Raw genomic sequence first — 24,455 nt, forward strand, 5'->3', positions numbered from 1 at the left:
AAGGGCAAGACAAGGAAAACAAGGGGAAGACAAGAAGAGTAAAGGGAAGACAAGGACAATGCAAAGATGAGAACAAGAGTATGACGAGGACAATAAGGGGAAGACAAAGACAACATGGGGAAATCAAGGAAAACAAGGAGAAGACGAGGACAGTAAGGGCAAGACAAGGAAAACAAGGGGAAGACAAGAATAGTAAGGGAAGACAAGGACAATGGAAAGATGAGAACAAGAGTATGACAAGGACAATAAGGGGAAGACAAAGACAACATGGGGAAATCAAGGAAAACAAGGAGAAGACGAGGACAGTAAGGGCAAGACAAGGAAAACAAGGGGAAGACAAGAATAGTAAAGGGAAGACAAGGACAATGGAAATACGAGAACAAGAGTATGACAAGGACAATGAGGGGAAGACAAAGAAACATGGGGAAAACAAGGAAAACAAGGAGAAGACGAGGACAGTAAGGGCAAGACAAGGAAAACAAGGGGAAGACAAGAAGAGTAAAGGGAAGACAAGGACAATGGAAATACGAGAACAAGAGTATGACAAGGACAATGAGGGGAAGACAAAGAAACATGGGGAAAACAAGGAAAACAAGGAGAAGACGAGGACAGTAAGGGCAAGACAAGGAAAACAAGGGGAAGACAAGAATAGTAAAGGGAAGACAAGGACAATGGAAAAATGAGAACAAGAGTATGACAAGGACAATGAGGGGAAGACAAAGAAACATGGGGAAAACAAGGAAAACAAGGAGAAGACGAGGACAGTAAGGGCAAGACAAGGAAAACAAGGGGAAGACAAGAAGAGTAAAGGGAAGACAAGGACAATGCAAAGATGAGAACAAGAGTATGACGAGGACAATAAGGGGAAGACAAAGACAACATGGGGAAATCAAGGAAAACAAGGAGAAGACGAGGACAGTAAGGGCAAGGCAAGGAAAACAAGGGGAAGACAAGAATAGTAAGGGAAGACAAGGACAATGGAAAGATGAGAACAAGAGTATGACAAGGACAATAAGGGGAAGACAAAGACAACATGGGGAAGTCAAGGAAAACAAGGAGAAGACGAGGACAGTAAGGGCAAGGCAAGGAAAACAAGGGGAAGACAAGAATAGTAAAGGGAAGACAAGGACAATGCAAAGATGAGAACAAAAGTATGACAAGGACAATAAGGGGAAGACAAAGACAACATGGGGAAGTCAAGGAAAACAAGGAGAAGACGAGGACAGTAAGGGCAAGGCAAGGAAAACAAGGGGAAGACAAGAATAGTAAAGGGAAGACAAGGACAATGCAAAGATGAGAACAAGAGTATGACGAGGACAATAAGGGGAAGACAAAGACAACATGGGGAAATCAAGGAAAACAAGGAGAAGACGAGGACAGTAAGGACAAGACAAGGAAAACAAGGGGAAGACAAGAATAGTAAAGGGAAGACAAGGACAATGGAAAGATGAGAACAAGAGTATGACAAGGACAATAAGGGGAAGACAAAGACAACATGGCGAAGTCAAGGAAAACAAGGAGAAGACGAGGACAGTAAGGGCAAGACAAGGAAAACAAGGGGAAGACAAGAATAGTAAAGGGAAGACAAGGACAATGGAAAGATGAGAACAAGAGTATGACAAGGACAATAAGGGGAAGACAAAGACAACATGGGGAAGTCAAGGAAAACAAGGAGAAGACGAGGACAGTAAGGGCAAGGCAAGGAAAACAAGGGGAAGACAAGAATAGTAAGGGAAGACAAGGACAATGGAAAGATGAGAACAAGAGTATGACAAGGACAATAAGGGGAAGACAAAGACAACATGGGGAAGTCAAGGAAAACAAGGAGAAGACGAGGACAGTAAGGGCAAGGCAAGGAAAACAAGGGGAAGACAAGAATAGTAAAGGGAAGACAAGGACAATGCAAAGATGAGAACAAAAGTATGACAAGGACAATAAGGGGAAGACAAAGACAACATGGGGAAGTCAAGGAAAACAAGGAGAAGACGAGGACAGTAAGGGCAAGGCAAGGAAAACAAGGGGAAGACAAGAATAGTAAAGGGAAGACAAGGACAATGGAAAGATGAGAACAAGAGTATGACAAGGACAATAAGGGGAAGACAAAGACAACATGGGGAAGTCAAGGAAAACAAGGAGAAGACGAGGACAGTAAGGGCAAGACAAGGAAAACAAGGGGAAGACAAGAATAGTAAGGGAAGACAAGGACAATGGAAAGATGAGAACAAGAGTATGACAAGGACAATAAGGGGAAGACAAAGACAACATGGGGAAGTCAAGGAAAACAAGGAGAAGACGAGGACAGTAAGGGCAAGACAAGGAAAACAAGGGGAAGACAAGAATAGTAAGGGAAGACAAGGACAATGGAAAGATGAGAACAAGAGTATGACAAGGACAATAAGGGGAAGACAAAGACAACATGGGGAAGTCAAGGAAAACAAGGAGAAGACGAGGACAGTAAGGGCAAGACAAGGAAAACAAGGGGAAGACAAGAATAGTAAAGGGAAGACAAGGACAATGCAAAGATGAGAACAAAAGTATGACGAGGACAATAAGGGGAAGATAGAGACAACATGGGGAAATCAAGGAAAACAAGGAGAAGACGAGGACAGTAAGGGCAAGACAAGGAAAACAAGGGGAAGACAAGAATAGTAAGGGAAGACAAGGACAATGGAAAGATGAGAACAAGAGTATGACAAGGACAATAAGGGGAAGACAAAGACAACATGGGGAAGTCAAGGAAAACAAGGAGAAGACGAGGACAGTAAGGGCAAGACAAGGAAAACAAGGGGAAGACAAGAATAGTAAAGGGAAGACAAGGACAATGGAAAGATGAGAACAAGAGTATGACAAGGACAATAAGGGGAAGACAAAGACAACATGGGGAAGTCAAGGAAAACAAGGAGAAGACGAGGACAGTAAGGGCAAGGCAAGGAAAACAAGGGGAAGACAAGAATAGTAAAGGGAAGACAAGGACAATGCAAAGATGAGAACAAAAGTATGACAAGGACAATAAGGGGAAGACAAAGACAACATGGGGAAGTCAAGGAAAACAAGGAGAAGACGAGGACAGTAAGGGCAAGGCAAGGAAAACAAGGGGAAGACAAGAATAGTAAAGGGAAGACAAGGACAATGCAAAGATGAGAACAAAAGTATGACGAGGACAATAAGGGGAAGATAGAGACAACATGGGGAAATCAAGGAAAACAAGGAGAAGACGAGGACAGTAAGGGCAAGACAAGGAAAACAAGGGGAAGACAAGAATAGTAAGGGAAGACAAGGACAATGGAAAGATGAGAAAAGAGTATGACAAGGACAATAAGGGGAAGACAAAGACAACATGGGGAAGTCAAGGAAAACAAGGAGAAGACGAGGACAGTAAGGGCAAGACAAGGAAAACGAGGGAATAGCAAGGGGAAGACAAGGACAACAACGGGAAAATAAGGACAACAAAAAAGGACAAGGGGGAACAAGTACAACAGGAAGACAGCGAATGTATGTATGTATGTATGTATGTATGTATGTATGTATGTATGTATGTATGTATGTATGTATGTATACATACATTTTCTATGGCACGTTACAGAGAATCGTCCACACCTGTGGAGTAACGTTTAGCGCGTCTGGCCGCGAAACCAGGTGGCCCGGGTTCGATTCCCGGTCGGGGCAAGTTACCTGGTTGAGGTTTTTTCCGGGGTTTTCCCTCAACCCAATATGAGCAAATGCTGGGTAATTTTCGGTGCTGGACCCCGGAATCATTTCACCGGCATTATCACCTTCATCTCATTCAGACGCTAAATAACCTTAGCTGTTGATAAAGCGTCGTAAAATAAACTAGTAAAATAAATAAAAAATACAGGAATCCGTTCTTAGGGGATGGAAATCCAACCATTCTCTCAAGTAGGTGCATGCCGTTGTTTTCTCATATAACATTTCTGGTAAGTTTCCTCGTTCTTCCAGTGAGTACGATAGTTAATTTTTTTTATATATTATTTATGCGCTGTGTAGATGTATATACGCAATTTCAGTGAGGGTTTCGACATGAGCTCATTATCCTTGTCAGTCAATATTAACTTATGGGGAAATGTACAGGCCTATAATAATTCCCATATGTTACAAATTTCACAGCTGACGCTTGTTTACTGAAAAGGAACATAACGTCACCAGTCCTTGTGAATAGAAAGTATTACGCAACGCGGAGAGAATCCTGCTTGCCTTCCACAAAATGAAAACATTGCTTTACTACGCATACTTGAGGTTCACGGAGCGGTTTAATTGTCGTAAAGCGAACTTTATCAAAAGACTCGTTTGTACACTTTTACAGAGGCGTTTTAGTCTCTACAATTTATTATGTAACGTCAGCAGAAGCCTTCAAATGTTTTTGTGGCATCCTATAAAAATTTACTCTCGATCTATCAATACATGCAACCGCATTGTGCATGTCATTTATCACAGGCAGCCTTGAAATTGTATAGAGCAAACAATTGCGTCTTCTGAAACCGCTTAAAAGAAATTAATGATTTCTATTGTATTCCAGCTTCTCTATCACGTTTTTTAAGAAGCCTGGCGCCGCCCTGAATCTAAGGCGCAGAATATAATCACGTGTCTATCACACGCGGCTTCATCACTACCACCACCCACCACCCAGGGATTGGGTTTTAAACATTTATGTAATCTATATATATATATATATATATATATATATATATATATATATATATATATATATAATTTGAACTGGTAATGGAAATTACGGGAAAACGGCTGAACGGATTTTAATGAGTGACCCCTCATTTTCATGCCTGGAATCCAAAGTTTTTCGGAAAAGTAGTAGTTTTCAGTGAAATGTGAATTTTCCTACATAATTTTCCTATTTTCCAAAATCCATCTGTTGTCAGTTTTGAGAACTAATTTTATCGAATCACGGCCGACTTGATTGAATTTCAGAACAAAACACACACTACAATAAACAATAGGCTATTACACGAAGGCCATGACCTGCAGGATTGCCGACATATTTAGAGCTCAATTCAATTTGTTATTAAAAACTGATTCTGCAGTGTATAATTTTCTGAGTACAGCTGTGTATTGGATATTCAGATATACGAAACTTGAGGTGGTTTGATGACATTATTACCATTATAAATTAAATATTATTATAGTTAATATCATGATGCATCTATTTTTCATTAATTGTACATAATATTGATGCTATATTGATGACATGAAAGTGAAAAGTTTTGAGGTTATGTAAGTAAATGTAGAGAATATCTTAATTTAGATCTTCATTTCTATAATTTACTGAGTGGCTGCTATATATAACTACAAAACTTAAGTAAGATAATAATATTGTTATTAAAAATCAAATATTTTTATACTTCTAACCCAGTGGGGTTGGGTCTTTTTCATATACTTAATGGCGGTGTAGTGTAGATATTGATATGTGTCATTGTCTTCAGTATTGGCTCGAGAGAGCGCAAAAATTACAGTTCCTAAGGAAAGATAAAAAGGTATTACTTACTGATAAAATAAGAGGCCTAGAAAATTTTGTAGCCTCCAGATCATTTCAGAAAGATCTCTTAGTAGGATAAAATGATTTTACCATCTACATTTCAAGTTCTACATGCAGCAGCTATACGAAAATGCTATTGTTCGAAAGCTTAGCAAACCTGACATTTTTTTAACTTTTGCCTACAATCCACAATGACCTGAAATACAGTAGCTACTGCTATCGTCCTGACATTGATACTTGCATTTTCGCGTTGGAACTCAAAAACTGAAGTTGGATAGGTTCAAGAAAAATTATTTGGTCTAAAAAATCCATTCAGAGGGAATATGTTTCATTATTACGGAAGCAAATAACTATCAAAAAGACAAGTATTCTTCATTGAAAATAAATCTGAAAAAAATTTTATTTGAACATCTAACGAACTTAGTTTGCAGCAGCATTTGCTGCACAAGCCACTAGTCTATATTATTTGTTACCTCTGAGAACGTATCAATATTATTTTTACTAGGACATCCGATAAGTAATGGCAACAATGCTTTAAATCAGTGCTCTTAGCGGTGACCATTGAAATCTTGTACTACGTAATCACAGTCTAGTAAATACAGTCACGAAGCTTGAGTTGTGAGGGTGCTAGGAACAATAGATTGTGCCGGTACTATTTCGTATTGTCTGTAATGAGGCGATAGTAGCGGACCTAGTGGTTAGCAACTATCTATTGATGCATATTTACTACATATTGAGCTTCGTGACTGTATATATTAGACTGTAACGTAATAGAGCAGCGATTGTTTCATAAATTTGCAACATTGGATATCGCGAAGTACCCATACAGTTGCTGTTTCTGATTTGTAGTAAACAACACAGCCCTAAAGGTACGAACAAAGGTGCTTCATAAAAATCCAAGTTGCAAGACAAAAATATGCAACTCAGTGTTTTAGGGCATTACAAAAAGCCTGTGGAAGAAAAGTCCTGAACTACTGCAACTATTGCAAGGCATTCGGTTTCAATGAAGATTTGACATCCGAAGAGCTTTAGATTGATCAGTGAGAGAGATATCCAGAAATGCTGCTGCAGATGGAGTCCACCGTCTTCCAAGAATTTGGCAACGTATTGTTGACATGACAGGAGTCTATATTTGAAGTATGTAATGTCAAAAGTAACCTAAATGAATTTAGTGTGAAACAGTAACTATGTTGCCATTACTTTTCAAATGCCATAGTATTTAATATTGATTTATAGTTGCTTTTAACTGCTAGGTCACATCGGGATTCTTTGGAATTATAGGTGCATCCGAATTTCTACCGGCTACATCCGAATTGGCTCTCGGTTACATCCGAATTGCTCCCGGTTACATCCGAATTCCTCCCGGTTAATCCGAATTGGCTCCAAAGGGCATCAGCATTTTTCTTTCCAGTTTAACAGAATTAGGACTGTCTACTAATGTCCTGCAATGTTCGAACATGAGAGAGGCAAACCAAGACATTAAAAACTTCGTCTTATTTCAAATGAAGACTAATCCTAGGATCTGTGCTAAAACTCTCAAGCAGTTAAAACATGAAGAGGTGGGAGTGGAAGATAGCAAAAGAAGGTGGAACAAATACGATAAATCTCCTTCTGCAGAGCGAACATCGGCTAATATCGAACTTCACCACACTCGACAAACTTAAACCGAACATAGCGTCTGTAATGCACGACACTACTGTCTACATTACGTAGGTCTGGTTAAAAATGTTGTTGCAATAAATCAGTACTTAAGCCAATAACTTCGTTTGTTTTAAATTTGTGGTAAAAACTTATATATACATCTTAATTACACAACTTTTAACACTGTATCACTTCGGAATATGACTTTATCATGTTAAATTCTATCGTACCTGGTTTACATGTTTCGGCCTGTTATTGGTCTTCTTCAGAACTGGTCGTTGCTGGTCTTGGCGCCTCTTGTTTTGTTTATTGTGGGAGTGTGTTTGTGTAGTGTAATGTGGAATCAAAGAGTGTGTATGTTCTGAAATTGAGTTGTGTGTTGAGAATTTCATTAGGGTGCAGAACACATCACATATGCTAACCACACCTACAGAGACATCAACACAGACATGGAAATTCTACACATCCAACCAAAAAGCCAGAAACTAAACACACTAGAACAATATGAAATATACAGTCACACAAAAACACACCCTAATGAAATTCTCAACACACAACTCAATTTCAGAACACACACACTCTTTGACTCCACATTACACTACACAAACACACCCCCACAAGAAACAAAACAAGAGGCGCCAAGACCAGCAACGGCCAGTTCTGAAGAAGACCAATAACAGGTCGAAACGTGTAAACCAGGTACGATAGAATTTAACACGAGAAAGTCATATAATACATATTCCGAAAAAAAAAAAAAAAAACTTATAGCTCATTTTTTTAAAAACTACATCCGTCGTCTGTATTTTTCCATAATAGTTTTAAGAACATTTCCTTTCTCAAGTTGTGATGTACTCCTATATTTCTTTTTGCTGTTCAGTTTGATATATGTGTTATTTTGAATATTTATTAAAACATCAATAAAATTAAAAATACTCGGATGAGCGGAATACAACTGTGAATTCAACTTTAAATGGAAAGACTCACAGCAGTTAGTCGTACGGCAAATAGAATCCGGTCCAAATTTTAGGCGGGAAACTCGAAGACGGAGATATGTAAGTCTCTAACACATAATCACAAAAATCATCAACTTGTGGGAGCCTATTCGGACGCGAATTGCTTATCTTTGCAGGTAACATCCGAAAATATTTGGGAGCCAATTCGGATGAGGTAGGCTATTTTAATCTGGTAGCCAATTCAGAAACATCGGAAATGATACATTGTAATGTGTTGATGCAAAAGTACGTAGCGTGTTTCGCTGTGACAAAAGTTTTTATTTGAGATGGATAAAAGACAGAAATTAATAATATATTATCCTACATTATCTATAACTCTCTGCAAACCCTGTGTAGTTTTTCGACTCCGCATCTGAAGAAATTTGCTGGTTAGTAGTTAAAGAAGTCGTCAAGCCAAGTTTGTAAAGCATCTTCGTTATCAAAGAAATTTTCTCGAAGATTGTTGGATAGAGAAAAGAAAGGTGAAAATCTGAGGACGCAAGATCGGGAGAATATGGGGGATGGGAAAATAAAAATGTAATTCTGTTATTTAAAAATAATGCAGTCTAAACATAATTGATGTAAACTGTTTAAGACATAAGATTATAGAGAATGTATATCGTCGTTTTTCCTGCAATAACTCATATGTATAAAATGTAAATTTTTTCAGTAGGAGGTAAAAACACATTCATTCATCCTATGGCAGCCGTACATAGGGGATTGTGAATTCTTATATTTTCGAAAGAAAGAAATATAATTACATATAGGAGATTTTATTATTTACTGTATCATATTTAAGTTATTTAATAGAGCAAAAATCTGAAAATCGATAAATATGTCACATAGAAGTTATTGCAGGAACAACGACGATATACACAGTGAACCGTTACTAATATCAATGATTTGTTAATGACGGAGAAAAATTCTCTCCGGCATCGAGGATCGAACCCGGGACCCCCAGTTCTACGCGCTGGGTGCTCTACCACTGAGCTAAGCCGAGGCTCAATCCACAGCATCGAATCGAATCTTTCTCCTTTGGTTTTTTTCACTTACTGGTAGTGCGTAGAACTGGGGTCCCGGGTTCGATCCTCGAGGCCGGAGCGAATTTTTCTCTGTCATTAACAAACCATAACAGATAATTCTGTAGGACCAAAAAATTAACAATCTTTACATAGTTAGTAATGTCACTAATTTCAGGGGGTTATTCTTGAGATATTTCAAACAAAAAGGTTTAATACAATTTCGCGAAGCTGTAATACTAGTTAGTGTCCCGTTTTGAGCTTCAAATTTCTGGTCACATTATTTTTATGTGGAAAGCTGACCAGTCTTTCGCACAATCATTTTCCAGTAGGACTAGGCTTTTTATTCAGGACTGTCTTCCCTTAGATGAATTCCTTTGGCAAAGATTACAGAGTCCCATCTGTTTTTTTTTTTTTCGGAGTGTTCTCTCCTAACGTTTTGGGATGCAGACGTTCCCAAGGTCAGAAGCGAATTAGAAGTAGAATCAGTAATACAGAAATTGACGCACTACAGAGAAAATCAGACACTTCATATGGATCGCACGGCAAACAGAATACCAAAGTGAATCTTGGAATATAGACCGAAAGACGACGATGGACGGGATGCCCTTGGAAATGATAGAAATATGCGACAACGAAACAGGCATTGACTTAATCCCTGATATAATATAAAGAAACAAAGTAATTTTATGTAGAGTTTGTGATTTCTTGAAATGTTCGTGAAATTTCGTTACATTTTATACAACTTAAATATTGTTTTCTTTGGTACGCAGAAAAATTCTGCACACATAGAGAAATACCATTGCAGTTAGCTATTTTGTCTTGATATTTTTACATTTTACCTTTTTTTGAAGAACAGGATCAATCAACACACAACCGCCAATCGCTTTTTTTAAAAACAAGAATATTAATCAACTTGTCTTGCATGCCTTACCTTGTAATTCTTTTCGTGACTTCTAACCGCAAACTATGCCCATATCTTTCTTATGGGATGCGAGACCTCAAGGAAATATCTGTAAAAGAAAACATTGCTTCTTATCCAAGACACAAAGCTATTATGTAACAGCATAACCTGTTCTGTATCATCATATTCTGCGTCCACCTTCTTCATACACATTTTAAACGTACATAGAATAAATACATAATTCTTGATACTTTGTAACATTAAATTGCAGAAACCTGGACAAAATACCTTTATTTTTGATGCGCAAAACAGGCCATTATTAACATTTTGAAATTCCAAAGCTTTTGCCTTATTTCATATAAAATAAAGAACACATCGCTACGTATTTTTACATAGCAATGTGTTATAACACAATCATTTCAACATCAGTTTACAAAATTATAAAACACATCTAACTATAGTTTATTACAGTATATTGTGATAATTACTACAATTCTGAATATTTATTTTAAGTAAGGGATCGGGGTAATTTGGGAATAGTGGGGTAATTTGAATATACGTCACAATTTATTGAATAAAACTTCACTTAACCTTCAACGCATGCCAAGTTAACATAATTGTCTATTTAACAATTGCCTGTCATGGATGAAACGATTCGAAGCACTTTTAAAATGTGGATATGGAGAAGAATGAAGCGTGTGAAATGCACTGACAAAATAAGAAATGAAGCTGTGGTGGAAAGATTGTGGGTGAAGAAAGACATCCTGAAACTGATCAGGAAGAGAAAAAGAAATTGACAAAGTCACTGGCTAAGAACGAACTGCCTACTGAAGAATACACTGGAAGAAATGGTGAAGAGGAAAATAGTTGGGGTCAGAAGAAGATATCAGATTGCAAACAACATTAAGATATATGGATCGTATGCAGGGACGAAAAGTAAGACGGAAAATAGGGAAAGTTGAAGTGCTGGATTTACAGTGAAGGACATGCCCTTGGGCAGAAAACAATGACTGAATTAATATTGTATAGATCTAGTTTTTCCATTATTATAAATGTAATTTTTATTATTATTATTATTATTATTATTATTATTATTATTATTATTATTATTATTATTATTATTTTAGTTACGAATAAGCCCATTTAGATCTACGCAAAGCTCGTAGAGGCGTTTCTTTGCCCTTCTTTTTACCCATAGTTCTCTCATTATTATTATTATTATTATTATTATTATTATTATTATTATTATTATTATTATTATTTTAGTTGTGAATAAGCCCATTTAGATCTACGCAAAGCTCGTAGAGGCGTTTCTTTGCCTTTCTTTTTGCCCATAGATCTATTGTTATTATTATTATTATTATTATTATTATTATTATTATTATTATTATTATTATTATTATTTTAGTTGCGAATAAGTTAGGTCTACGCAAAGCACTTAGAGGCGTTTCTTTGCCTTTCTTTTTGCCCATAGATCTCTCATTATTATTATTATTATTATTATTATTATTATTATTATTATTATTATTATTATTATTATTATTATTATTATTTAGTTGCGAATAAGCCCATTTAGGTCTACGCAAAACACTTAGAGGCGTTTCTTTGCCTTTCTTTTTGTCCATAGATCTCTCATTATTATTATTATTATTATTATTATTATTATTACATTATTAGCTAGTATCGTTGTATCTATTGTGGTATTATTATTATCATTCCCTATTATTATTATTATTATTATTATTATTATTATTATTATTATTATTATTATTATTATTGTGTTACTATTGAATCTATTGTGATATCCTATTTTGGCTAATCTCTGAGGCTAGCACATTTGTATTACCGGTAATAATAAACTAAAAATAAACAGTATTATCAATAGTAGTACCGGTAATAATAGAATAATTATTAACCACAGTCATCGAAAGCACCAACGACCACTGAGTTAGCCATTCTAACCTCATTTCATAGCACTACGTGTTTTGCATTTCTTCTAGGTTACACAGGGACGCGGCCAGTATGTGAAACCCTGAACACAAAGCCGTTCGGTCACTACAGATTAGCAAGCGTATTTGAGTGCAGCTCCACGACAGCGTAGCCTACTACTACTGCTACTACTGTACCTGATGATGCATATTTTACGTCGATGCTTTATATTATATAACAATTCGCGAAAGATAACAACTCTGTGAGGCATTACAATAGGTAAGAGATATTACTCCGAGGGAAGCGAAACTAAATTGAAGGTTAAGTATTCAAAAGCGATACCAGATGACGTTAAAAATGATACTTACGTCAGGAACATTCCACGTTTTACATGCAATCGTTGTTGCCAGATTAGGAATTACAAATAATTTAACATAAACATGTGACGCACAAACGTACACCCACGGTTTGCTGGATTTCGCGATGAATTATAATGTTTTCCAGGAAAGATTTAGAAGCGCCGACTAGCAAGCATGATTCAGAACGCACTTTGCATCCACAGCGGAACACATCACGATGACTACTGCACACCAGAGCAAACACATGCCAAGACTTCGGACTTTCACGACTATCTAAATAGTTCAACCTCCGTCACTAACGCACTTTCTGCCTAGACTGGGAACGTTCAGCAGAGGAGTTACACGTCTTTACGAGCATTGACATCACCAGGAACTTCACATAAAATATGAACAAATTGTTTATAAATCAATTCTCTCGTAACAAATAATGTATTTCACAAAATATTACAGTATCTTTATACGTGAATATGTTTTTATTGGGGTTAGAAACGGAAGAAATGTCATATTTTAATATACAACAGGAAGCAGTGGCGTCATGTAATGATATGATAGGAATGTATCCGCCCGCAGTAGTAATTAGGTGCATATAGGTTAAATGGGTCCGTCTTCTTGCTTATCAAGTAATGTATAGTCTTAATTATTAACTATGTCACATTTATTGATTGGATTAACGTTTTCGGCAATTATTTGCCATCATCAGATCATCATAAGTATCATGTTATACATACTGAATACTGAATTATGAAATTAAGTGGAATGAAGTGATGTTCGGACAAACAAACATGGTTACCACTTGATTAGATAAATGTTACATTATAATTAGACGTGCACTGACTCAGCTGTTTACATGAACAATATTTTCATTTTATCATAATGTTAAGATTATACACAAACGAAATTATGAAGTGCAATTACATATATTATTAAATATTCATGTGGAAGTATTGTGTTCCATATAATATGTAAATTAAACTAGCAGGTTACAAACATGCTTCATGCTAAATGATTACTCTGTTTGAAAAATTATGCTATTGAGGAATACATGTACATATGTCAAGATATCACCCTGCGGTATTGCATTTTATCATAAATGTTAAAGATTGAGCACTGAATGAAATGTGAAAACAAAATAACAATATGCTATTGATTTTTCATGTGTAAAATATTATGTTCCATATGTTATATATTTATATAATATATTCATCTAATTTAATTGCTTATCGGTCTATACCACCTTTTCAAAATGAAAATACGCAATAGTAATGCTGTCGGACTATGTAACAGAAAGTAGTCACTTCATGTACTGAACAAATAAATAAAAGTATAGGACGAGTCCATGTAATACGAGAGGAATATCTTCAAAAACGAATGAAAGCATAAGTAGTAATGACAATTTTCTTGCAAGTTTTCGTCTTTAGCAATTTTTTAAAGTCCATTGATTTTGCTACGTTTTATAATTTTTATAATTTAATTTAAACCAAAGCAACCATAGTGATGTAAAAAAAGAAACAACATTACCAATCTTGCTGCGCATACTTGGCAGACAAATACAGCGTTCAATCCTGGGAAGTAATCGGAATTAATTTTGGTTCTCATGAAACAATTTCCAGCTTTGCTATCTCAGTGTTCGGAAGATTTGAACTTAACATCAATCGCTTACAGGAGGCGATCTTACAAGTTGTTAAAGACTCCTTGGCCATTTTACACAAACATATGTACGATTCTAAATAATGTAATTTTATTCTCTCTCTTTTAATAAAAGCTAACCATAACATAAACCAGCCATGGGCGTTTAGTGCATTTGCCCTCCGTGCGCAGGGGAATTCCAAGTGCGAGCGCTGTAGTGTGCCAGCAGCTGTAACAGATCTTACAGCTTTTAAATGAGCTAAATTTAGGACTTCAGGGAAAAGAAATTCTTAATACACAATTTGCAGATAGAATTGCAGCTTTTAAGGAGAAATGGCTATTATGGATACGTCAAATGTAAGAGGGAGAAATATATCATTTCCCATCCTTATCCAAGCGCATAGAATTTTGAACAATGAAAATTTCGAAATGTACGCATGTATTCTATCCGGTCAATTAGAGGAACTTACATCAAGGTTCCACGATTTAGATTGCCTGGAAATGGATTTGCGTATTTTTGCTACATGTTCTGATTCCAACTGATTATTGATAACGTCCCCCCTTCATTATAATGTGAATTGATTGACCTGCGATGTGATCGAGAGATGCGAGCGAAATATGATTCAAGGTCGAGTCTTATGCAGTTTTATGACGGATTCCCAAGAGGACGCTTTCCCAATCTGCATAAGCTGTGTGAGAAAGTTTTGTATTTATTTGGTTCCACTTATAGTTGTGAACAGTTATTTCTATTACGAAAATAAACAAATCTCAAACAAGAAATGATGGGCTTTTAATGGCAGTTCTTCGCATAGCTTGTGCTAATACAGTTGAGAAATTGAGTAATATGAATTAATGTGCAACAGACATGTTTTGTTTTGTGTTTAAGGAAGTGTTTCATTACTTTGTGTCCTTATTTAGTTTGATAGAATAACATTTTCTTTTGAAACATACAGTACGTACCGCAACTTGAATAAACCGGTTTTCGTGCACTCTATAAGCACACTTCTCTCGCAGTACACCGTGCAAGCACAGAGTGCATAATTCTGCCCAACCCTGACATAAACGGTAGTTGCCCATTGATGCAACATACTATGTTTCTTAAATGTTTTTCAATTAATTATTATATTTACTAAATAAATAATTGTTTTGTTAAATATTTACCAGATTTTGAGAAAACCCATAAGTAAGACATTTCCAAACATGACTAATGAGTCATGCATACAGAAATATTCGTTATGTTTTTACCTACATTTTCCATTTCAAATATTCCCATTCAAATATTACATGCATTTCTTTTAAACAGTTTTTTGTGTTTCTCCAAAACGTTGTATTTTGTAACTTACAGGGTTTCTCAAAATAAAGATTCAGATAGTGTTGCGACAATTTAGATTAGGTCAGTAAAGTTCTCAGAAAATTATATTCCTCTGCGCCTTTTCTTAATTCAGTGTTACAGTACAGAAAACTTGACGATGTCATTGTTTTCGAGTATATATATATATATATATATATATATATATATATATATATATATATATATATTGACACAACTATCAAAGATCAGACAATTTACGACTTACGTTTGATAAGCTGATCTACTCATAACTGTTAATCCCCCAATGAAGGGAGGAGCACGGGCTGGGGGCTGTCTCCGCACGTAAACGACTTTGTGCATGCTCTAAGGCCCCCCGCACTACATATTCCACTCCGGGCCACCCCCGAACTCCCTTACAACCCACATAATCCCTATATCTCCGCGTACGTATCACTGCGGTCCCACGAGCTACCATGAGCTCCGGGGGAGAGCTCACGGTTATAGCACTACCATCAGCAACTAATAACCACATGCCCCACGGTTCACATTTGGTGGCAGCCCGAAGCCGACTCTACATCAGAGCAAGCCCGAAATATGAGAAAGAAACAGAGATGCTGATGATGAAAGAAGGGAAGTGTAATTATGATGGCGAAATGAGTCCGAGGTCCAACGCTGAAAGTTATCCAGCAATTTTGGCTTCAATTGGTTGAGGCAAAACCTCTGAAAAACATCAAGTAACTTTTCCCAATCAGAATTGAAGAGTCCACTGCAAGAATGATGGATGTCATTTGGAATACATTTTGCAGGAAAAGCGATTGAAAGTTTGAAATGCTTAGCACTCAAAGCTTAACTGTGATTTTCCGATCATTACTGGACAATGACTATCAGTGTTAATGCCATATAACTCTCTATGTACAGGGACATCATTTTATTTTTACTTCAATTTTTATTGTACCTGAGTTTTTGAATGTACTTCACTCCCACCCCTTCTACTAACGAAGTTCAACCGTCCTCCACACAGAGCCAAGACCGCATATACAGTCATAGTAGCCTTACGCTCATAGTAAACAGTACGTTCCAAAAATGTGTTCGCGTTTTCCAGTGATGAAAGAGCTTTCAATATTGAATCATTTTCGCACAGGTACTGTCGTCCATTTGCCTACGTCGTATCTCGGTTTCCCCCACCAGCTTTTATTCTCCAGCTAGTGGCTGGGCTGTCTTAGCTCTTTTCTGAGAACATTAATTTCTGTTAGGAATTGGACGTGTACGTAATATTATACAACTGTTTAAAATAACTTAAATAAAAGGGCTTCGTTAAGTAATTAACTGTCACGTGATTTCCCTCCTTTCTACGAACCTACGACATAACCACTTGGACGGACAGTAGATAGTATGTCTGAGTAATTTTATCTTTTCGGATCGGGCAGAAGTGAAGATTGAATTTACAGTACGTAAGGTACTCTTTTATAGAGTAGGTACAGAATTATTTGAACATGAGTTACTAGTACGAAGAACGAAACTGGTAATTGGAATTAAGTACAATAGTCTATAGTGCGATAATATGCACATTATAACTGAAGCCACCATTTTCAAATATGTGTTTAAATATCCATATTATGATTATTTTTCAATTTAACTTCATTCTCTATACTGTACGCTAATGTGCTGTAGACAGTATAATATACACTGCATAATGAATACGTCCACATGGACAGCTCAGTTCGTGAGTAAAAACACTCATTGTTAATACTGTACTGTATTTTTGATTAAGCAAAAACCTAATGAAAATTATTAAACTCAAAAGCGCAATATTTCCTAGTTTACGTAAATGGATGAACTACTTTTCTTCCCTCCTATACCTAGTAAAGTGATTTGTTTGTATATTACGCCAGTATCATCGAACTCCAGTCGTGGGAGGAGGTAGCAAACGGCGTTGATCAGATGTATAGGCAAGTTAATATTAAAAATGTTAGTAAAAATAAAATGATGTCCTTGTACATTCTATATGTCTTAAGCTATACATTGACAGTCTTGGTTCATTTTCGACAAGAAAGTGCATCCATCATTCTTGCAGTGGACTCTTCAATTTGAATTCGGACACACTCGTTTAACTGTCAGACGTGATAACCGTTACCCCACAGCGTTGGATTTGATAAACTGATGATCTGACCAAAGCACTGAGTGAGTAGTACATGTGTAAACGACATTTCATACAAGTTGAGAGAATGCGAAGGCATTTCTTTCCCCTTCTACTTGCCCTGAGTCCGTCACTATAACAGACCTGTAGCTGTTACCTCTTACACCTGCACCCCCCAAATTGTACACACAAGAAAATAAAATATTAAATAAAGTACATAAATGGATATAAAATACAGTGACACAGATGTTTGACAATTACATGTTTCAGTACATTTCAGTGTCTTTTTACAATATTTTCAACTAATAATTAATTAAATAAAGAAATGTTAGTTTGTATTATGAAGTCAGGGGGGAGTGTCACAGTGCAGATTGTCCCGTTGTGTATGCTGTAGAGTAGCAACTAGCGGTGGAGAAAATATTTATCTTCTGCTGTCGGTAGCTTTTTAATTTGCCAGTTGATACAAACAACAATAAAATGAAATACAAACGCTTAGTGTAGATTTTCGAACTATAGATTACCGGTAAACGTTTTCAATAATATGAATTTTCACTATGTTCAAAGTCAATTAGTCGAACGTTAGTAAGATAGACAGTATCATCTTCCCCTTCACGGATGGTAAAGAGTGTGAGTAGAGGGGAAAGCCTATCAACCAAACTGAAATGGGGATTAGTCCTTGTGAGACGTGAAGAGAATCAGTTTGAACTTAAGCTAGAGATTGCTTCGAGACATGCAGTAGGGACGTGCTTCTCCGACAGAAGCTCTGAAGTTTTTTGTTCGTGAGAAAGTAAAACCACGAACAGTGACTAATACGGTAGATAATTACATCGCTGGTGGCAAAGGACGGCAGTCACGCTACGGACGAGCCCCCTACGTACGTCATCGTCATCAACGGCTGTTCAGAAACACAGAACTAAACAATGAGGAAGTATATTGTTTCAATTAATTTAACAAAACCCAATCCACAGAGTTACACTTTAACTCTTACTCAACTGTTACCTGGAAGAAGAGATGGCCGAGAGTGGTTAGCACCTCTCGCCTATTAAACGATAATCTGGAGACAAGAGTACCAACATGATAATAAACAAATAAACATTCTTCTTCTATAAGCAGTGTTGCCACTTTGGGTACAATTGTACGGACTTAAATGGTCTGTGCGGTGGTGCGTACAGTTGATTTTTTGGTGCAATTTTATACACTATCTATCAAAAAGTAATTGGACACTTTTTTGCCCCTTTAGAACCTCGTGGTATCACCTCTTGTTTCTATAACAGCAGCCACCCTGTCAGGCATGCTTTCCACTAGTTTCTGAGGATATCCACTGGACTGTGTTGCCATTCCTCTTGCAACATGGCACTCAGTTGGACAATGAAAGTTGGCCGCATCTCCCGAGACCTCAATCGCGGGTCCAATTCGTACCAAATGTGCTCAATGGGATTGAGATCAGGACTCTGTGCAGGCCAGTCCAACCGGTGAACATTATTGTCTGCATACCACTGCATAGTAAACGCCTACACAAACTAGTGCAGAGCATGCCTGTCAGGATGGCTACTGTTATAGCAACAAGAGGTGGTACCACGAGGTTCTAAAGGGGCAAAAAAAATGCCCGATTACTTTTTGATAGATAGTGTATAATTAGGTACGATCTGTATTTTTTTTTTTTATTTTATAATACAAAAACTGAGAATTTTACAAATCTTTTAAGAGCTACCATGTCCGTCTCCTTGGTCTTGAGGTAGCGTGCTGGACTCCTGATGAAGGTGGGCCCGGGTTCGATTCCCGGTCGTGAAGTCAGGGGGATTTAATTCGGACCTCTTCACGGAGACTGGTTGTCTGTTCATTGTCCAGTGTGTGTGATGTCTCGCAGTGCCCCCTGGTACCCTGACCCAGTACACGGAGGAGTTCTACAGTGTGTGCGTGTGTTCAGTAGAGTTGTGGGTCTAGGCACAATAAGCCTCAGCCTGCGGTGCCGAAATTAGTATAAAAAAGAGCTACCGTCTTAAATTACTAGTAGCAACAGTATAATTATTTTCAACGATAAACAGTGATATTATTCACCTTGGAATTAAATCTAATAATTGGAAATATAAATTAAATAACTGATAAACGTTATTAAGCAAGTAATAACTGCTTCACTGTGTTAAAATTATAAATTCTGATGGTAAATTACCTGTCTGACTATTTTCGACGTGATTCACGTCATTCTCTGAAGCCTAATCTAGTTTATCAGAAATCATACAAGTGTTAAAAGAGTGTATTCAAGAATGAATGAATAAATTAACTGATTTTAAAATTAAATTTTTATTTTCCTTCAATGCACTCCTTTTAAGCCTTGGTTTTTCTGAACCGACGCATACGAGTTGCGAGGTGCTAGGCCCGTCTCGCACAAATCCGGACCACACGAGAGACAGTGAGTGGTTTTTATATCTGCGAGGTGCGAGGTCTGCGTACCTCGCAGTTACAGAAACCACTCACGATCTCTCGTATAGTCCGGATTTGTGCGAGACGGGTCTCGCAACTTGCATGCGTCGGTTCAAAAAAACCAAGGCTTAACTGTTATGCTGAAAATAAGTTTCTATTGTTGACGCGATGAAATAATTAATCGAAGTTACAATGGAATAACAATAAGTATATGCAAAAAAAAATAAATCTGGAATTGCTATAAATATAGTAAAGGAATTTTCATTATAACGGCGGTATACATACAATAAAACTTGGCAAGTTTCAACATGAGTATCGAGGACTAGAAATTAATTTATTATCATTTATTCCTATAATATCAACCAACAAAAATGTGGACAACAATAGATGTTAGTTATCTGTTATGTAATTTGTTGGGCGGATACAAGAGATTACTATATTTTGTACATTAAGTAAACAAAAACAAAAAAAAAAAAAAAAAAACACACACACACAGTTTAGTACAATTTTCTGTAAACCTGGTACATTTTACTTTTGGTCAGTGACAACACTGTCTATAAAAGGATTAATTGAAGGAAAAAACTGCAAGTGTGATCCCAGATCACGTATAACAGATTGCTCAGGCTTATAGAATTTGACGGCAACAACTTTTATCAATTTCACTATGCTGCCATCTAGCTACTGCATAAGAAGTCACGTTATAACTCCCATTTGAATTGCATGGGGCAACTGTACTTCCATCTAGCGGTCGTTCTTAATCGACGGTGGCGGTCATGGTGGTTGTTCTCTTCCACATGTTACCATTTTTAACATGGGGATGGCCAATCTACTATAGTCTATATGTGATCAGAGGTATGATGTTATGTACTTTCGATCTCGAAATAATTATCATAACAAGAAATATTCGTTAAGGTAAATTAAATTATCAGAGAACTATCACACTTGTATTACTTTTCATAAACTTAATTTTTGAATGTTGTTTTGTCCCATTATTATTACCTGATCCATAATATCCACCCCCCACCATAGGAGCAACACACCCCCACCCCTACAACTGACGAATGCAAATGGCAGTATGCAAGATCAAATATGCAAGATCAACAGGAACATCAGTAGTTCGTAGGAGACTGAAGATGACGCAGAACCGGCGTCGAAACGGCCGTCTGTCTAAGGTACATAAACTTTTTAAAACATTTTAACACTTTTAACGTGTCGTTAGACAATTTTAAGTTTTTTTAACAAAGTGTTAACGTGAACCAGAATAAATAAAATAATATCCTCTACAAAATTCTCACCTCTCGCATCTCATGTTTCGTAAGTTGGTAGGCTTGATGTTACCTCCACTCTGATTGTCAAGAATGACGTAAGACATTTAGTTCTGTATTTCGCCGTTATGGCTGGACGCTTGGTTGCACTGTAATGAGAAAATATGTGTCATCTTGAAGACACCGTTTATTTGCAGCATTTATCCGTGTATGATTTTTGAAATGGGGTTCTCGACCGAATGATTTGGAGGTTTACCTCAACAGCGTAACCGACCAAGAGAACATGCTAGCTAAGGTGTGATATTTGCACTCTGAGTATTTTCATTTTCAAGTGAACGAGAAAGTAAGCTTTCATGTTTTAACACTTATGGTGATTGCATGCTGTGAACAAACAAGCGATTTGCAAGACTTGAGACTTTCACAGTGCTCAACACAGAGCGATCATGTTCAGTGACTTGTATGGGGAGAGAGAGAGAGAGAGAGAGAGAGAGAGAGAGAGAGAGAGAGAGAGAGAGAGAGAGAAGTACCAAGAAATTGTTTAATTTTCTAGCGCAATCAAACAATATCGCTATGGACCGTACTGTGTCCCATGCCCTATGGAGATAAGGTTAGTTGTTCATAGACTATATTGGCGTGACGTCATGTTGGCACGCGTGATAGGTACTAAGAGGGAACTTGTTTATTCTACAGTTGACGTTCTATTCATGATTCAGAACTTCATCTCTGAGAATGGTGAAAAAGCATTCTAGTGATAAAGATTGATACTACGTTCACGTTTCCTACAATTTAAATTATTTGTTCATTTATTTATTCATTTATTTTTACGGGTATTTTAATAATAATAATAATAATCATTTATTTATTTATTTATTATTTATTATTAATATTTGTGTGCTGAACAACAGCCAGAGGCCAATTATAGTTCAGCACAATACACAAACAGAAGATACAAAGGTGTAAAACAAAAATAAATAATATCTTAAATAACAAAAACATACATAAATAAAATTGAGTACAACTGTAAAAACTAATAATCAAAAGAAACTAAACCTTAAAAGGATCTAAATTGTGCCCATGCAAATTGGCATATTTTATGTATCTACAGACTGGAGAAAGTGATTTTGAATTTCGGTTATAAAAATTTTTTTGAAATCTTAAACCTTTTGTAGGAATACGAAGGCTGATATTGTTTATGATAGACTCACAATCAATATCACCCTTGATAACTTTGCAAAAAAATTGATAATCAAGATTTAGACGTCTAGCATAAAGGCTACAACAGTTAAAATATTTACAGGTAATCTCATAGTTAAAGTCAGTGGAATTGAGTATATATCGAAAAGCACATAAGGAAATAAATTTTCTTTGAATATTTTCCAATTTAACCGAATCGGTTGAAGTAATAGAATTCCAGGCTACAGATGCATATTCAAGTTTAGAGCGAACCAACGTAAAGTATAGAATTAATAGTAATAATAATAATAATAATAATAATAATAATAATAATAATAATAATAATAATAATAATATGATTTCATTTTGAATCTTCTTGCGTACACCACTTTTAACACTTGAATAATAATTAATTGATGAACTAGTGGACTTACTCGTGTTAAATATGAAATATCTGTCCGGCTTACAGCTGTTTCAGTGCTTCACGCACCATCATCAGAGCCTACTAGATCGCGGCGTCATCTCGAACTTCTCTGCCTGTTAGGAGGGTGTAGGAGGGTGTGTTTTGTTGTTGGAAGGTCAAATGTAATAGTTGCGACAAGTTCTACATAGGACAGACAGGCAGATCATTCCAAACACGCTACAAAGAATACATTAAAGCTATAACCAGAGGACACAATACATCTACATACGCCGATCACATAACCAATACTAACCATACATACAATAACATAAATACGGACATGGAAATCCTACACACACAACCCAAGAACCAAAAACTCAACACACTGAAACAATATGAAATATACAAACACACTAAAACACACCCTGATCAAATCCTCAACACACAGATCAATTTCAGTACACACACACTATTCGACTCCACAATTCAACACCTTCCAACAACAAAACACACCCTCCTAACAGGCAGAGAAGTTCGAGATGACGCCGCGATCTAGTAGGCTCTGATGATGGTGCGTGAAGCACTGAAACAGCTGTAAGCCGGACAGATATTTCATATTTAACACGAGTAAGTCCACTAGTTCATCAATTAATAATAATGATTTATTTTAGTATTAGTATTGGTATTTATTTATTTAACCTGGTAGAGATAAGGCCGTCAGGCCTTCTCTGCCCCTCTACCAGGAGATTCCAACTACAATATCAACAATAAAATTACAATTAGTATTAGATTTACAATTACAATTACAAATAACATTACAATTAGTATTAAATTTACAATTAGAATAAAATCAAAGTACGAAAAGATTACCTGAATAATTAAAGCTAGATAATTTATCATAGAGAAACAACGAATATTTTATATTTACTGAATTACAAATTAAATCTAGAATAACAAAATTGTATAGTGATGAAATTACTGAATATTGAAATATTTTGTGATAGATTAAAGAAACTATTTACAAGTAATCAATTACTGACCAAGTGCCTAGTAAGTTTTCGTTTGAATTCAGTTTTATTTCGACAGTCCCTGATGCTAGCAGGTAGCGAATTCCAGAGTCTTGGCAGGGCTATTGTGAAAGAAGATGAGTATGAGGAGGTGCGATGGGATGGTATTGTTAGTATTGTTTCATGACGAGAGCGTGTGTTCAGATTATGGTGGGAAGAAAGGTAAGTGAAGCGAGACGACAGGTACGAAGGAATAGAAGAGTTCAAGATTTCGAAGAGAAAGAGAAGTGAATGTAAATTTCTTTTCTTATCTAGTTTAAGCCAACCTATTGCTTCCAGGGATGGGGTAATATGATCATATTTACGAACATTGCTTACAAAACGTACACACAAATTATGAGCACGTTGAAGTTTCATTTTGTTGTCGCTGGAGAGGTCAGTCAGTAAAATGTCCGCATAGTCGAAATAGGGAAATGCAAGTGTCTGCACAAGGGACTTTTTTAAGCAAGAGGGGAGATGAACATTTATCCTTTTTAGCACATGGATAATAGAATATACTTTTCTGCAGGTTTCTGTGATTTGCATGTCCCAGTTGAGATTATTATCCATGTGAATGCCAAGATTTTTTACTGAAGAACTGAAAGGGATATGCACTGTACTTACTTTAACGGGGGAAATGTCGAGGTGCTTTACAGCGTCGGTTTGCCGTTTGTGTCCTAATATAATTGCTTGTGTCTTTCCAGGATTGATTTTAAGAC

At 36.5% G+C, this 24,455-nt stretch overlaps 1 protein-coding gene and 1 pseudogene across 1 annotated transcript in view; one reads left to right on the forward strand and one right to left on the reverse strand.

Annotated features, from left to right (window-relative positions):
* LOC138697692 (sodium-coupled monocarboxylate transporter 2) overlaps positions 1–24,455 on the reverse strand; it is a 340,251-nt gene that overhangs the window by 237,334 nt on the left and 78,462 nt on the right. Inside the window, exon 2 of the mRNA XM_069823160.1 lies at positions 10,096–10,174. The gene's annotated coding sequence lies outside the window, so the exon portion shown is untranslated. The remainder of the gene's footprint in view (positions 1–10,095; positions 10,175–24,455) is intronic.
* LOC138698784 (cytochrome c oxidase subunit 2-like) overlaps positions 366–24,455 on the forward strand; it is a 65,734-nt pseudogene continuing 41,644 nt past the window's right edge.

The sequence above is a fragment of the Periplaneta americana genome, chromosome 4 (genome assembly GCF_040183065.1).
Source record: "Periplaneta americana isolate PAMFEO1 chromosome 4, P.americana_PAMFEO1_priV1, whole genome shotgun sequence".
Classification (NCBI taxonomy): Eukaryota; Metazoa; Arthropoda; class Insecta; order Blattodea; family Blattidae; genus Periplaneta; species Periplaneta americana.